Source organism: Canis lupus, chromosome 20 (assembly GCF_003254725.2).
Source record: "Canis lupus dingo isolate Sandy chromosome 20, ASM325472v2, whole genome shotgun sequence".
NCBI lineage: Eukaryota > Metazoa > Chordata > Mammalia > Carnivora > Canidae > Canis > Canis lupus.
In genome coordinates, this window is record NC_064262.1 from 44,564,409 (window position 1) to 44,576,185 (window position 11,777).

The 11,777-nt window shown below is 54.0% G+C and overlaps 1 long non-coding RNA gene across 1 annotated transcript; it reads right to left on the reverse strand.

The window, feature by feature from the left end:
• Positions 1–48: 48 nt before the first annotated feature.
• Positions 49–11,726, reverse strand: LOC118351582 (uncharacterized). Its single transcript, XR_004807232.2, has 3 exons — positions 10,663–11,726; positions 10,496–10,556; positions 49–5,613 (listed from the first exon to the last, which is right to left on the reverse strand). It is a non-coding gene; the product is annotated as an uncharacterized LOC118351582 (long non-coding RNA).
• Between the last annotated feature and the right edge of the window lie 51 nt (positions 11,727–11,777).

The following is an 11,777-nucleotide window of genomic DNA, read 5'->3' on the forward strand; positions in this document are numbered from 1 at the left end:
CCTGCATGGAGCCTGCTTCTCCCTCTGCCTGTGTCTCTGCCTCTCTCTCTCTCTCTCTCTCTCTCTCTCTCTGTGTGTGTGTGTGTGTCTATGAATAAGTAAATAAAATTATTAAAAAAAAAAGACTAGAGAGTATTTGGAAGAAAGTTGGGTAGAGGTATCTATGCTCAGGGGTTGAGGTAGGTCTCCCGAGGTGCTAACATTTAAGCTGAGATTTGGAGGATGATAGGAAAGCATCATGTAAATATGAAGGCTGAGCATCCCAAACAGAAGAGATGACTCGCAGGGCCCTGGGGCAGGAAAGAGCTTGGGTGCTGGAGGAACACGAACGAGGCTGGTGTGGCTGGAGCGGAGCGAGTGAAGGAGAAGGACGCACGCTGGAGGGATGGGCTGAAGCCGGATCACATGGGGCTTTGCAGGCCACAGAGAGAAGGTGGGTTTTGTTATGAGAGAAATGGGGAGCCATGAAGGGTGTGTGAGCAAGGGAGGGGAACACCATCTGATTTATGATTCTGAGACATGCCCTGTGGCTGCTGCGGGGAGGAGGCTGGGGCAGCGTCCAGGCAGGAGTCGGGAGGACAGGGACCAGGGCTGGATGGCAGGAGAGAAGTGGTTGGATTTGTATATTTTGGAAGCTGAGGAGACAAGAGCTACTGATGTACTGGACACAGGGGGGCAGGGAGGAGACTCAGACGCCACCCAGGTCTCAGACCCAGCACTGAGTGAATGGTGGGGTCGTTGCCTGAGACAGGAAGACTTGGAGAGGTGACGTCAGGAACCAACAGCCCCACCTTGGCCGTGTGCTTGTGGTGTCTGGTCGGACCCATGTGCCTGGGCTGGGCTGGCCAGGCTCCAGATAGAACCATGGGCTTTACAGGCAAAGAGTGGCCTTTGCTGTCTGGGCCTGGACGGGATCCACCAGGGAGAGGCGGGCAGGGGGCAGGCCAAGCCCCCGACGCCCAATTTTTGTGCAAGCAGGCAGGGCCCACCCCAGGTCCTTTTGTTCCAGCTGGAAACCGGGACCAAATCAAAAAGTCCAGATGTGGAGTTGGATGCAGTCCCGTGACCGTGCGGTTTGGGGAGGCCCAGCAGCCAGGCGTCCAGTAGGTCAGGCCTCCGTGTGGCCTCGCTGGCCACCACCCGGTTGGGTGTGGGGGCAGGACGGCTTCAGCTTTGAGTCTCTGGCTGCAACAAAGGTTAAAAAAATAATCACCAGCACCAAGACCCAGCCCCTCCCAGCTTCAACCCCAGTGCTGGGTGGAAAAACAGGTCCTGGGACCCCCGCCAGCCCACAGGCCTGAGACTTCCCCAAGGGCCAGGCCCATTCAGGAGCAGGGGCAGGGGTCAAGAGGGCATTAAGCTGGATCCCAATCCCTCTCTACCCTGGTGACTCAGTTTCTCATCTGGAAAATGGGGCATTGCTGTGGAATCACGTCATGCTCAAGTTCTCCTGGAGCACCTCCTGTATACCAAGCCCCCTGCCAGGTGCTGGGAACTTGAATGTCAGACAAGCCAAGGCTGGCTCTGCCCTCACAGCCTCCCAGGCAGGGGGGATGAGACGGAAGATTCGCTGGACAGGGGTGGTCACCTCCCTGGGCCTTCGTTTTTCCAACTCTATGATAGGGAGAAAAATAGCTACCTCTGAGAGTCATCTTTATTCCCGTGACAGCTTCTCCATGCCGGACTGTTTACCATTCAGCTTGGAGCATCCGGTGGTCCCAATCCAGGGCAAAGGGGCAAGTTGGCTGTTTAAAATCAGGTTTTCCAGGGGCGCCTGGGTGGCTCAGTGAGTTAACCATCTGCCTTCAGCTCAGGTCACGGTCCCAGGGTCCTGGGATCGAGCCCTGCATCAAGCTCTGCATCAGGTTCTGCCTCAGGCTTCCTGCTCAGCGAGGAGTCTGCTTCTCACTCTGCCCCTCCCCCATTCCTGCTTGTGCTCTCTCAAATAAATAAATCAAATCTTTTTTAAAAAAATTAGTTTTCCTGATCCCAGTTGCTAGGAGGAAGCAGTTCACTGCATGGATGAAGAAGATGCAGACCGGTGACAGGGGCTGGGACAGGAGGAGTGGAGAGGTGTCGTTTAATGGGGACAGAGCTTCACCTTTCAAGATGAAAAGAGTTCTGCAGATGGCTGCACAACAATGTGAACCTGATGCCATTTAAAAATGATTCAGATGGCAATTTTTATGCTACGTATTTTTTACAATAAAAGCTAATTTTTTTTAAAAGAGGGAAAAAAGGTAGAGTTTGGAATCAGGTCTGCCTCCTGTTTACTATGTGGCCCTGAGTGAATGTCTGACCCTCTCTGGGTTTCTGTTTGCTCCCTGCCTCCCTCCCTCCCAGCCCTGGGTCTAGGTCACCGCCCAGATCTTCCAGATTCCCTTCAATTTTGCATTTCTCCATTTCAGCCCTTTGGGGCTTGATGCAGGGCTGGGAGCAAAGGGAGCGGAACATCACTTGAGCTGCCTTCGAACTGGCGATGGGGTGAGGAGGCCCCTCCTGTGGGCTCCTCCACTACCCGCCAGCCATTTGGAAATAACAGGCTGGCGGTAGCAGCCGTTCTGGGCAAAGCCCGTTTCCTGTGATGTTCAAGGTTGCCTGGTACCCGGGAGAGGTCAAGAGGCCACCAGAGTAGGGAAGGGTTTTGGAGCTGGGCCTGGAGCTGCCCCCAGTGGCACCCTTCCAGGGAAGCCTGGGTCAGAGCCGGGACCGCCACCTTTCCTAAGGGCAGAGGGCAACAAGAGGGGTCTCTCATAGTGTTTGGAGATGGAGGTAGGGGATGGGAGCTTGGCCCACTACCAGAATCACCCCCATTAAAGCAGGTTGAGCCTAACAGCCTGTGATCCAGAAAGCCCACTGAGGCAGGAGTGAGGAGAGGGGATCCAGTCTCTATTGTTTGCCTATTCAGAGTGGCATCCAGGAGGGACTGACCATCACCACCACCACCAACCCCCCAACACACACACACACACACACACACACACACACACACACACCTAGAGAGGCTGGTCAGGCTGGACCATGGTGATTGGTTCTGGGAGGGGCATGGGACCCATGCTGGACCAGTGAGAGTCAGCCCGGAGATCTCCCCTGGGCCAATCAGGGGGGAAAGGTGTTCTGTTTCCTCTAGACCTTGGCCTGGAGAAACGTAAACCTGGCCCCACCTGGCCGCCCCAAAGGGCAGGAAGAGAGCTGAGCAGAGAGGTGCAAATCAGATACCACCTCCCAGCCACTAGGATGGCCATCATCACAAACCTAAAAAAGGATCGTTGGCAAAGATGTGGAGAAGCCGGGACCCTCAGGCATTGCTGAGGTGGGAGCGTCGAGTGGTGTGGCCACTGTGGAAAATGATGCGGCAGTTCCTCAGAAAGTCAAACATCGAGTTAAATGATTCTGGAATCTCACTCGCCAGTTATGCACTCGAGAGAACTAAAACAGGTATTCAAACACTTGGCACAGAGATGCTCACAGCATTCATTATGCACAATCGCAAAAAGGTAGAAACAACCCAGATGTCCATCGACTGGAGAACAGATAAACGAAACGCGGCACATGCGTAAAATAAAATGCTCTTTAGGCATAAAAAGGAACGAAGCTCTGATACAAGCTGCAACGTGGATGAACCTTGAGGACACACTCCGTGAGAGAAGCCAGATGCAAAAGGACACATGTTGTATGGCTCTGTTTATATGAAATGTCTAGAACAGGCAAATCCGTAGAGACAGAAAACAGATTAGTGGCTGCCAGGGGCTGGGGGAGGGGACAGAGAGTGCCTGCTAATAGGGACCAGGTTTCCTTTTGGGAGGAGATGAACATGTTTTGAGATAGAAGAGATTATTGCAAGGCATCATGAACACAATAAAAAACACTAAATTGAACAGTTTAAAATTGTTGAAATGATAAATTTTATGTCCTGCGTATTTTACCACAAATTTGTTGGTTCTTCTTTTTCTTTTTTTATTTATTTATTTTTAAAGAATTTATTTATTTATTCACAGAGACCCAGAGAGAGAGAGAGAGAGAGAGGCAGAGACACAGGCAGACTCCATGCAGGGAGCCCGACATGGGACTCGATCCCAGGTCTCCAGGATCAGGCCCTGGGCCGCAGGCGGCACTAAACCTCTGTGCCACTGGGGCTGCCCTTCTTTTTTTAAAGGAAGAAGACAGCTGACAGAGACACAGATCCTGGAGGCTTCATTTGGGGCTCTGGGTCCAGCCATGCCTAAAGGCAGCCCTTCAGAGATGGGCTTCCGCTCCCTCTAATTTGGCATTTCAGAAAGTCAGCTATGTTTGTTCTCGCCCATGTTCCCATCATGATGGGAAGATCCTCACCAAAGGTGCTGGGGGTCTGAGGAAGGTCCAAACCTCACTCCCTGGCCCACTGCTGTCCCATCTGTAAGATGAGAGGGGGGCAAGCTCTCTCCACGCCAGCAACAGCAGCTCCCAGTTTGCACTCACTAGGATGACGTTTCACTGCCCATCACAGGCCTGTGAACAAGATGTCCTGAGCTCAGCAAAGGGAAGAAATTGCCAGGGTATGTTCCTGCCTTCCATGCTGTGCCACCTCTGGAAGCAAACTGTTGGGGCCTCAGGAGGAAGGTGGCTGGGGCCCCGAGAGGCAGCCTGGCAGGTGCTGATGAGCTCATGCTTAGCATCTGATAAGGTGGGGTTCAAGCCTTGGCTCTTGCCCTCCGTGATCCTGGGCCAGCAGTCTCCCTTTCTGGGCCTCAGCTTCTCCTCTCCAAAACAGACTGGTTTTTCTGGGGGTCAGGTGCAGGGTCTGCTGGGTGAACAGTTGCTGTCTCAGGAGAGCTCATTAATACGCGGATGTGTCTGGTGGAATCTGAGCTGGACTAGGAGTACTGGTGTGGCCAGCGACGGGTGCTGGGGAGCAAGGGGGGCGGACAGCTACCCGGTTTACTGCCCCGGCCAGAGAGGGATGTGGCCAGGCTCTAGCCGCCCCTCTGTGCCGTGTTGCTATTGGCTTCCAGAAGGATATGGATATAGAAGTAACTCGTTGATTCTTTTTCCACTTGCTGCTGAGCACTCAGCGTCCCGGCGCGCCTGGCCGGAGGCTGGCACTGTTTCCAGGCACCTGGACAGCCTCACTTGGCCCTGGCACAGGGACTCAGTGAGTGCTTGGCGGTTGTCGGGCTCCGGGCGTCAGCAAATGGCGTGGTCCTTTGCTCCGTGGCTGCTCCAGAGTTGAGGGAAGAGAGCACCTCATAGCTCCCATGGCCTCCAGGAGCCTCCCTGGCCGGCCGGCCGAGGGTATGGCCAAGAGAGTGGTTCTGTTGGGGTCAACTCGGAGACTCCCTCCTGTGGCACCTCAGATGTGGGATGCCCCCGTGCCATGCCTCAGCCTCCCTGGAGTCCTGTGGCTTCCACCGTTACAGCTCTGAGCTTCCACTGACGGGCAGCCACATCACCCTGGGTCTGTGGCTCTGTGACACCATGATCCTGCGGCTCTAGGATGCCACAGTCCTGTGGTTTTAGCATACTGTGGGCCCATGTCCCCACTGACCCATGACACTATGACTTTGTCATTCCTTAGTTCTGTGTCTCCTTGTTCTGTGGGCTCATGACTCTTGGATTATTTGGAAGTTCATGCCTCTAGAAAAGAGTAAGTCATTCAAACCAGTGGGAAACAGAGTCAGGAAGTCTCATGGGGTGGGTGTTCCAGTGGCACCCTCCCCCCAGCACCATGTGGACCAACAGCAACAGTGACATCACCCGTTTTCCAGAGGGTTCCATGTACTTGTCATCATCCCATAGCTCCCTCTCAGACTATCCTGACCATTGCTGTGGTTTGGCCATTCCTGGAGGGTTTTATCTCCCTTTGTGGTGCAGGAATATGGACAAACAGGTCAGAAAGCCTGGTCTGGCCTGAGGGAGTAAACTTTAAGTTAGGCTAAGTAGGGGTTGGCCGGGTAAAAAGCAGGAGGAAGAGTGCTCTAGGAAGAGAACACAGCCTGTGCAAAGGTCCTGAGATGGGAGAAGCTGAAAGGTAAAAGGTACAGGGAGGCAGCCAGAGAGGCTGCAGTGAGGCCTAATTGTTCACTTCCATTTGTCTCAGGTAGGGACTTCAATTTCATTCTTTCATGGACTCCTTATAGTGATCACTGAACGGGGTTGCCACATAGCCAGAGAAGCTCCCAGGGGGTTCAGCCTAGCTAGCCAGCCACCCATCCACCTATTCACCCACCTATCCACTCACTCATTCATTCATCTGTCCAACCACATGGCTGTCCATCCATCCACCCACCCATCCATTCCATCTATCTACCTATCCACCATTTACGCATCTATCCAACCATCCATTCATGATCCATCTATCTATCCACTCATCCGCAACCCATCCAACAATACAAACATCTATCATCCACCTACCCATCCAATCACCCATCCATCTACTCATCCAACCACCCATCCACTCATCTTTCCCATTTGTCCACCCAACCATCCATCCATCCATTCATCCACCCACCGACTCACCCGAGGAGCCCAAACATGGCTCATGGCTCTGTTCCTGCACAGGGCACCCATCACTGCACCCCTCTCTGTGATCCAGCCCTCCTCCCCCTCCACTGCTCCCTCACCCCTCTGCTCCAGCCACACCTGCCTCCTCGGTGAATCTCCAATGCATCAGACCCCTCCCGCCTCTGGGCTTTTGCCTTTGCTGTGCCCTATGCCTGAGGCGCTCAACAGCCAAAGTCCATTCACCTGCCCTGGTCTTGGCACCAACTTCCCCCCACAGTAGTCTCCCTGACCCCCTGGGCTGCGTCTCCTCTGGCCCAGCCAGCTCCTACTTCTGGACAGCAAGCATTCCGTGCCACTGCATGCACTTGTCCACCTTTGAGGCCACCCACCTTGGGGCTGAGAAGCCAAGACCACCTCTTCCCTGTTGGCTATGAGGCAAGGGGTCTGTATGGTGGGGAAATTGTTTCATCTCATCCCACTGATCAACAATCATTTCTTTGGCACCCAATTGTGCCAGTCTTCCTACATTGGGGCTGGGGCTCCTCCTTGCCCAGTACCCTCCCTCCCCCACTGGCCCATGCCCTGGTCTGGGCATCTGCCTGCCAGGCAGCCAGTGGGTAAACACACCCCGCCCTCTGCCTCCCGCCCCATCCATCACTGGCTTGAACAAGGGCCTCCTGTTAATGAGCTGGGGTGGGGGCCAGAGAGGGGTAGGAGGAAGGAGGATGAGGAATTGGGGTCAGGGCTCTGGTTCCCATGCTGTTGCTCACCCACCCATCCTCCCAACAGCTGCAGAAGACTGGATGGGGGACACTCTCCCTATGGCCTTCATGGGGGAGGGGAGTGTGTGACTGCCCTCTCTGAGCATCCAGTGCCCAAATTGAGGCCACAGAAGGAACCTATCTCTCTGAGCCTCGGTTTGCCCGTCTGTAGAGTGGGGACGTTAGTGACTGCCTCAGCGCACTTCTTATCAACTAATGTATTCAGTTCTCATGACGATCCCAAGATGCAGGGACTCTTCTTGCCCCCACTTCACTGGGGTTTTTATTGCTCCTGTGCACAAAACTTTAGTCATTTCTAATATTCACTTCATTAAACAGAGAAATAGAAAAAGAACAAAACTCGTGTAGTTAGCCGCACAGGCTGTCTCTCTCCCTGTAATACAGACACAGGCTTGTTTTACTATTACCTACAAAACCCTCATTAAACGTGAGAGGAGAGAAGAGCACGGTGATCATTTGCCCTGCCACAGTTGTCTCTGGAAAATTGTAACTTCATTCTCCAAAATCAGTGCCCACTGAACGGCACATTGGTCAATTCCAGTTGGTTCCTCATGAGGTTCTTTCCCCCCTGCAGTGACTCTTCAGGATACTCACTAACCTTGAGAATTCAAAATCCACATTATAATACACTTTTGAAAGTGGCTCTGCCTTCCCTCCAAAAAAGAAAAGAAAAAAGAAGACACTGAGGCACAGACAAGTTAAGCAACCTGCCTCAGGCCCCACAGCAGAGCTGGGTGGGATATGCAACCCAGCGCTCCCAAGCCAGAGAACAAGACCTTTGTCGCTGTGCCCTGCTGCCCCCATGATGGTGAGCTCCTGCCTCCTGGGGCCAGGGAAGGGGGAGCAGAGAGGGGAAACCCATAGAAGTGGTATGGCAAGATTTTGAACCCTTGGCACTTGCTCAATAAAATTGTAGCCACTATATTTACTGTTGTCTCCTTTCTTTATCAGCACCTTTCTGAGAACCTGGGGCAGAATCGGGACAGAGTTGGGGCAGATGGAAAGTGGGAGTGTAGGCAGGGCTTCTTAAAGTTTCCAGTGCAAGTCAGAGGGAGGTGTGCCCAACTCCAGTGCTGGGTGGCACCCTGGCACCCACTCCCCCACCCCCAACTACTTGATCCTTCTGGAGAGATGGGTCCAGTGGGGCCGTCTGAGGCAGGCTGGGTCAGGCTGTCAGCTATGGATGCAGCCGTGGCCAAGTGGCCTCCCTCACTGCCCTGATGAATTCCCCAGACCCTGGGCCTGTGGCTGGGCCCGCCCAGGGCAGGGCAGCTGCCTTCCCGACATACTTTCCCTCTGGATTCACGAGGAGAGGCGGCTGGGTAAGCTGGGGGCGCCCACATGTCTCCTGGCCCAGCAAACCCCTGCCAGGAAGGGCCCGGGGGCCCCATCACACAAGCACCAGCCCCTCTGCCCCAGCCTGGCCAGGGTCCCGGAACCACCGGGTCTGGTGTGATGGGAAGGGGAGCTGGCTGGGGCGCCAGCCAGAGGCTCAGGCCAGGAGGTCCTGGGCAGCAGGATCTTCACAGCTAATGAGGGGCCTCGGCCAGCATTTCTTGTCTGGATTCCGGGGCCAAGGGCAATGGTGGGGGGAAGTCTAAAGGCCTTCAAGCTCCCGCCTTCCCCAGTTCTAATTCCTGCTGTATGACCTCGAGCTGTCTCGTCTCCTCTCTAAGGAAAATGTGAATAAGGGCAATCTGAGTTGTAAGTGACACAGTGTATAAGTTCCCTATTGCATAGCAAGGCTAATACTGGAGCCAGACATCCGGCACAGGTTAGCTCATTCAGTTGTCTCAACAATGATCACCTCCATTTTACAAGTGAGGAAACTGAGGCACAGAGAGGTCAAGCAACTTGCCCTAAATCACACAGCAAGGCTGTGCCCAGCCAACATTTGAACCTAGACCATGTGGCCTCCAAGTCTGTCCTAAAGTACAGTGGGGGCAGGTATTACTCCTATTAACAGTAATGATGTTATGTTAATGACAAGGAATTAGAAGTGATATGCTAATCCTAGGAGGTACCCTCACAGCTCAGCAGCCTCTTCTCACTCTGCACTGAGGGATCCCCAGGCTGTGAGAGAACAAAACATAGACAATCCCAGTTCCCGGAGTCAGGCCATTCCAACCTTCTCTGCCAGGAGTATTCTGCTAGGGGTCCCAGAGAGCCACCAGCCCCTGAGCCTGGCCCAGGAAGAGCACAGAGGGCTTCATGGAAGAAGAGGCAATAGAGCCTGGACTTGAAGGATGGAAGAAGGTATTTGGGGTGATGGGGAACAGTAGCTGCAAAGACCCGGAAAGACACCTAGAGTAAGTTATTCTGTAACGTGAGAATGGTGTAGTGTGCACGAGAGGAGTCACTGCCTGGAAAGAGGATTTCAGGGTTGGTGAGATCCAGGAGGCAGGAGCATGAAACTAGAATGCTCGTCTGGGCCTCTGTTGTCTGCTCTGCAAACTGAGACATCCTCAGGGTCTCTGCCTTTGTCATTCCCCCTGTTTGGATGCCCTTCCTTGCATCTCCCCCATGGCCTGGCCATGAACAAGGGCACGTGCATCCAAGTTCCAGCCTCGTGCCCAGCCTGTGGCAGGGGCCTGACTTCCATGCGCCCTTGTCTCAGCAGCATGAGGTCCACACAAGCCCACAGGCCCTGCTGGAGTTGTGGTTTTCCCAAGAATTCCAGAGCCAGCCGGGAACGGCCCCCAGGTATGGTGGATGCCAAGGAAAACAGGAGGTGAGCTCATGGCCCGCCACAGGCAACAGGCAAGGTGGGCACTCTCAAGGCACAGGCTTCACTAGAAATGCCCAGGTTGGGGCTGACTTCTCCCACGCAACCTCCCCACCAGGCTCCCAGCCTTCTCACTCACCCTCTGTGGCTCCCTATTGCCCTAGAAGGCAGCCAGACTCCGCACTGCTGGTACCGCATCTCCTGAGCCCCAACATCTCTCCATCCTGAGATCATTCCTTCTAACAAACCAGGCTCATTTCTGTCTCAGGGCCTTTGCATATTCTGTACCTCTACCTGGAATACCTACCACCATCTTTTTGCCTGGCCATGTCCTCCTCAGCTTCCTGGTCACAGTTTATGTTCTCTCCTCCTCTGAGAAGCCTACCCAGATTCCCCACCCTAACCCCAGGCTACGCCAGGCACCTCACTGGAGCTCCCACCGGTGCCTGTGTATCCCCATCACAGCTCTGGCCCCTTTGCATGATTATGCAGCCTCCTCCCCACCCACCTGGGCTCCTGTGGAGGGAGGAGTCCAGTCTGGCTTCTTCATCCTATGTCAGGAGTCCAGCCTAGGACATGATATACAGTAGGTGCTCAATGCGTATTTGTGGAATAAATAAATGTGTCTGAAATTTCCCCACCTCCAAGCCATAATTCTGCTGGAATTGTTCTCACCTTTCCCCTGCTGATCTGAGTCCTTTCTTTCCTTCAGGCTTTCTTTCCACCTCCTCCAGGAAACCCTCAGTGACTTCTCTGCAGCCTCCCAAGAGAACGGATCTGGCTATGATCCTACTCTGACTTCACTCATGCCCCTTGCAGTGGCCTTAGGCTAGCCACTTCCCTTTACTGGGCCTTAGTTTCCTGATCTGTACAATAGAGTCTTTAAGCACTTGGAGGGTGGGGTGGAGAGGGTTAACTCCAGAAAGTTGAGGTGTTTTGTAGCTCAAGAGCAAGGCTGGGCTGGGAGGGACGATTTTCCTGATTAGCAGTAATTTTTATTTTTATTACAAGCTGTTCCCACAGCAGCTGGAGCAGAGCTCGGAAGGTATGGCGAAGTCTCCACTAACAGAAGCCCTGGCCACCCCCCACAGATCTCCTCCAGCTGGAGCTCTTTAATTTGTGCACTCCCCTGCTGAGGATGGGCTCCCACACAGCCCACTACACAGATTGGGAAACTGACTGGGCTCCCAGCCAGGCTGCCCCCACCCCCCACTCACTAGCCAGTGAACCAGGGAGAGAGAAGACCATAAATCTGCTCCCAGAGCCACTTGCAACTCTCTAGACCTGGGCAGGGAAACTGAGAGTCTCTGCTCTCACTTGAGCCCCATTTTCCTGTAATAATGATAACCATTAACAATGGTACTTATTACCGCCATTGTGCAGGGGAGGAAACTGAGGCACAGAAGGATATCATTCGCCCCATTTTGAAGCAGCTGAGTAAGGAGTGGAGGGCCAGTCAGCCTGACTTAAGCAGAGCGGGGGGTGGAGGCCCTAACCTTTAGCCTCTCTTGATTTTGTTTCCCAAATGTGAGTTGAGGGGAGCCGCCATGGGGATCGCCTCGCACTCAGCTATGTCCCATCCTTGGCATACAGCAGTCATGCAATAAATACGGCTGTAAGAGGGCTGGGGGGTGATCACACCTGATAACCCGCCCCACCGACCTCTACACTCAGTTTCCCCCGTGACTCAGTTTCCCCCTCATGTCCAGGTTTGGCAACACCGGGCGGGGCCTTGAACGCAGAGGCCAGCGCCATCTGTTTACCTTGCGGCTGGGCGCTGGGCAGGGCCG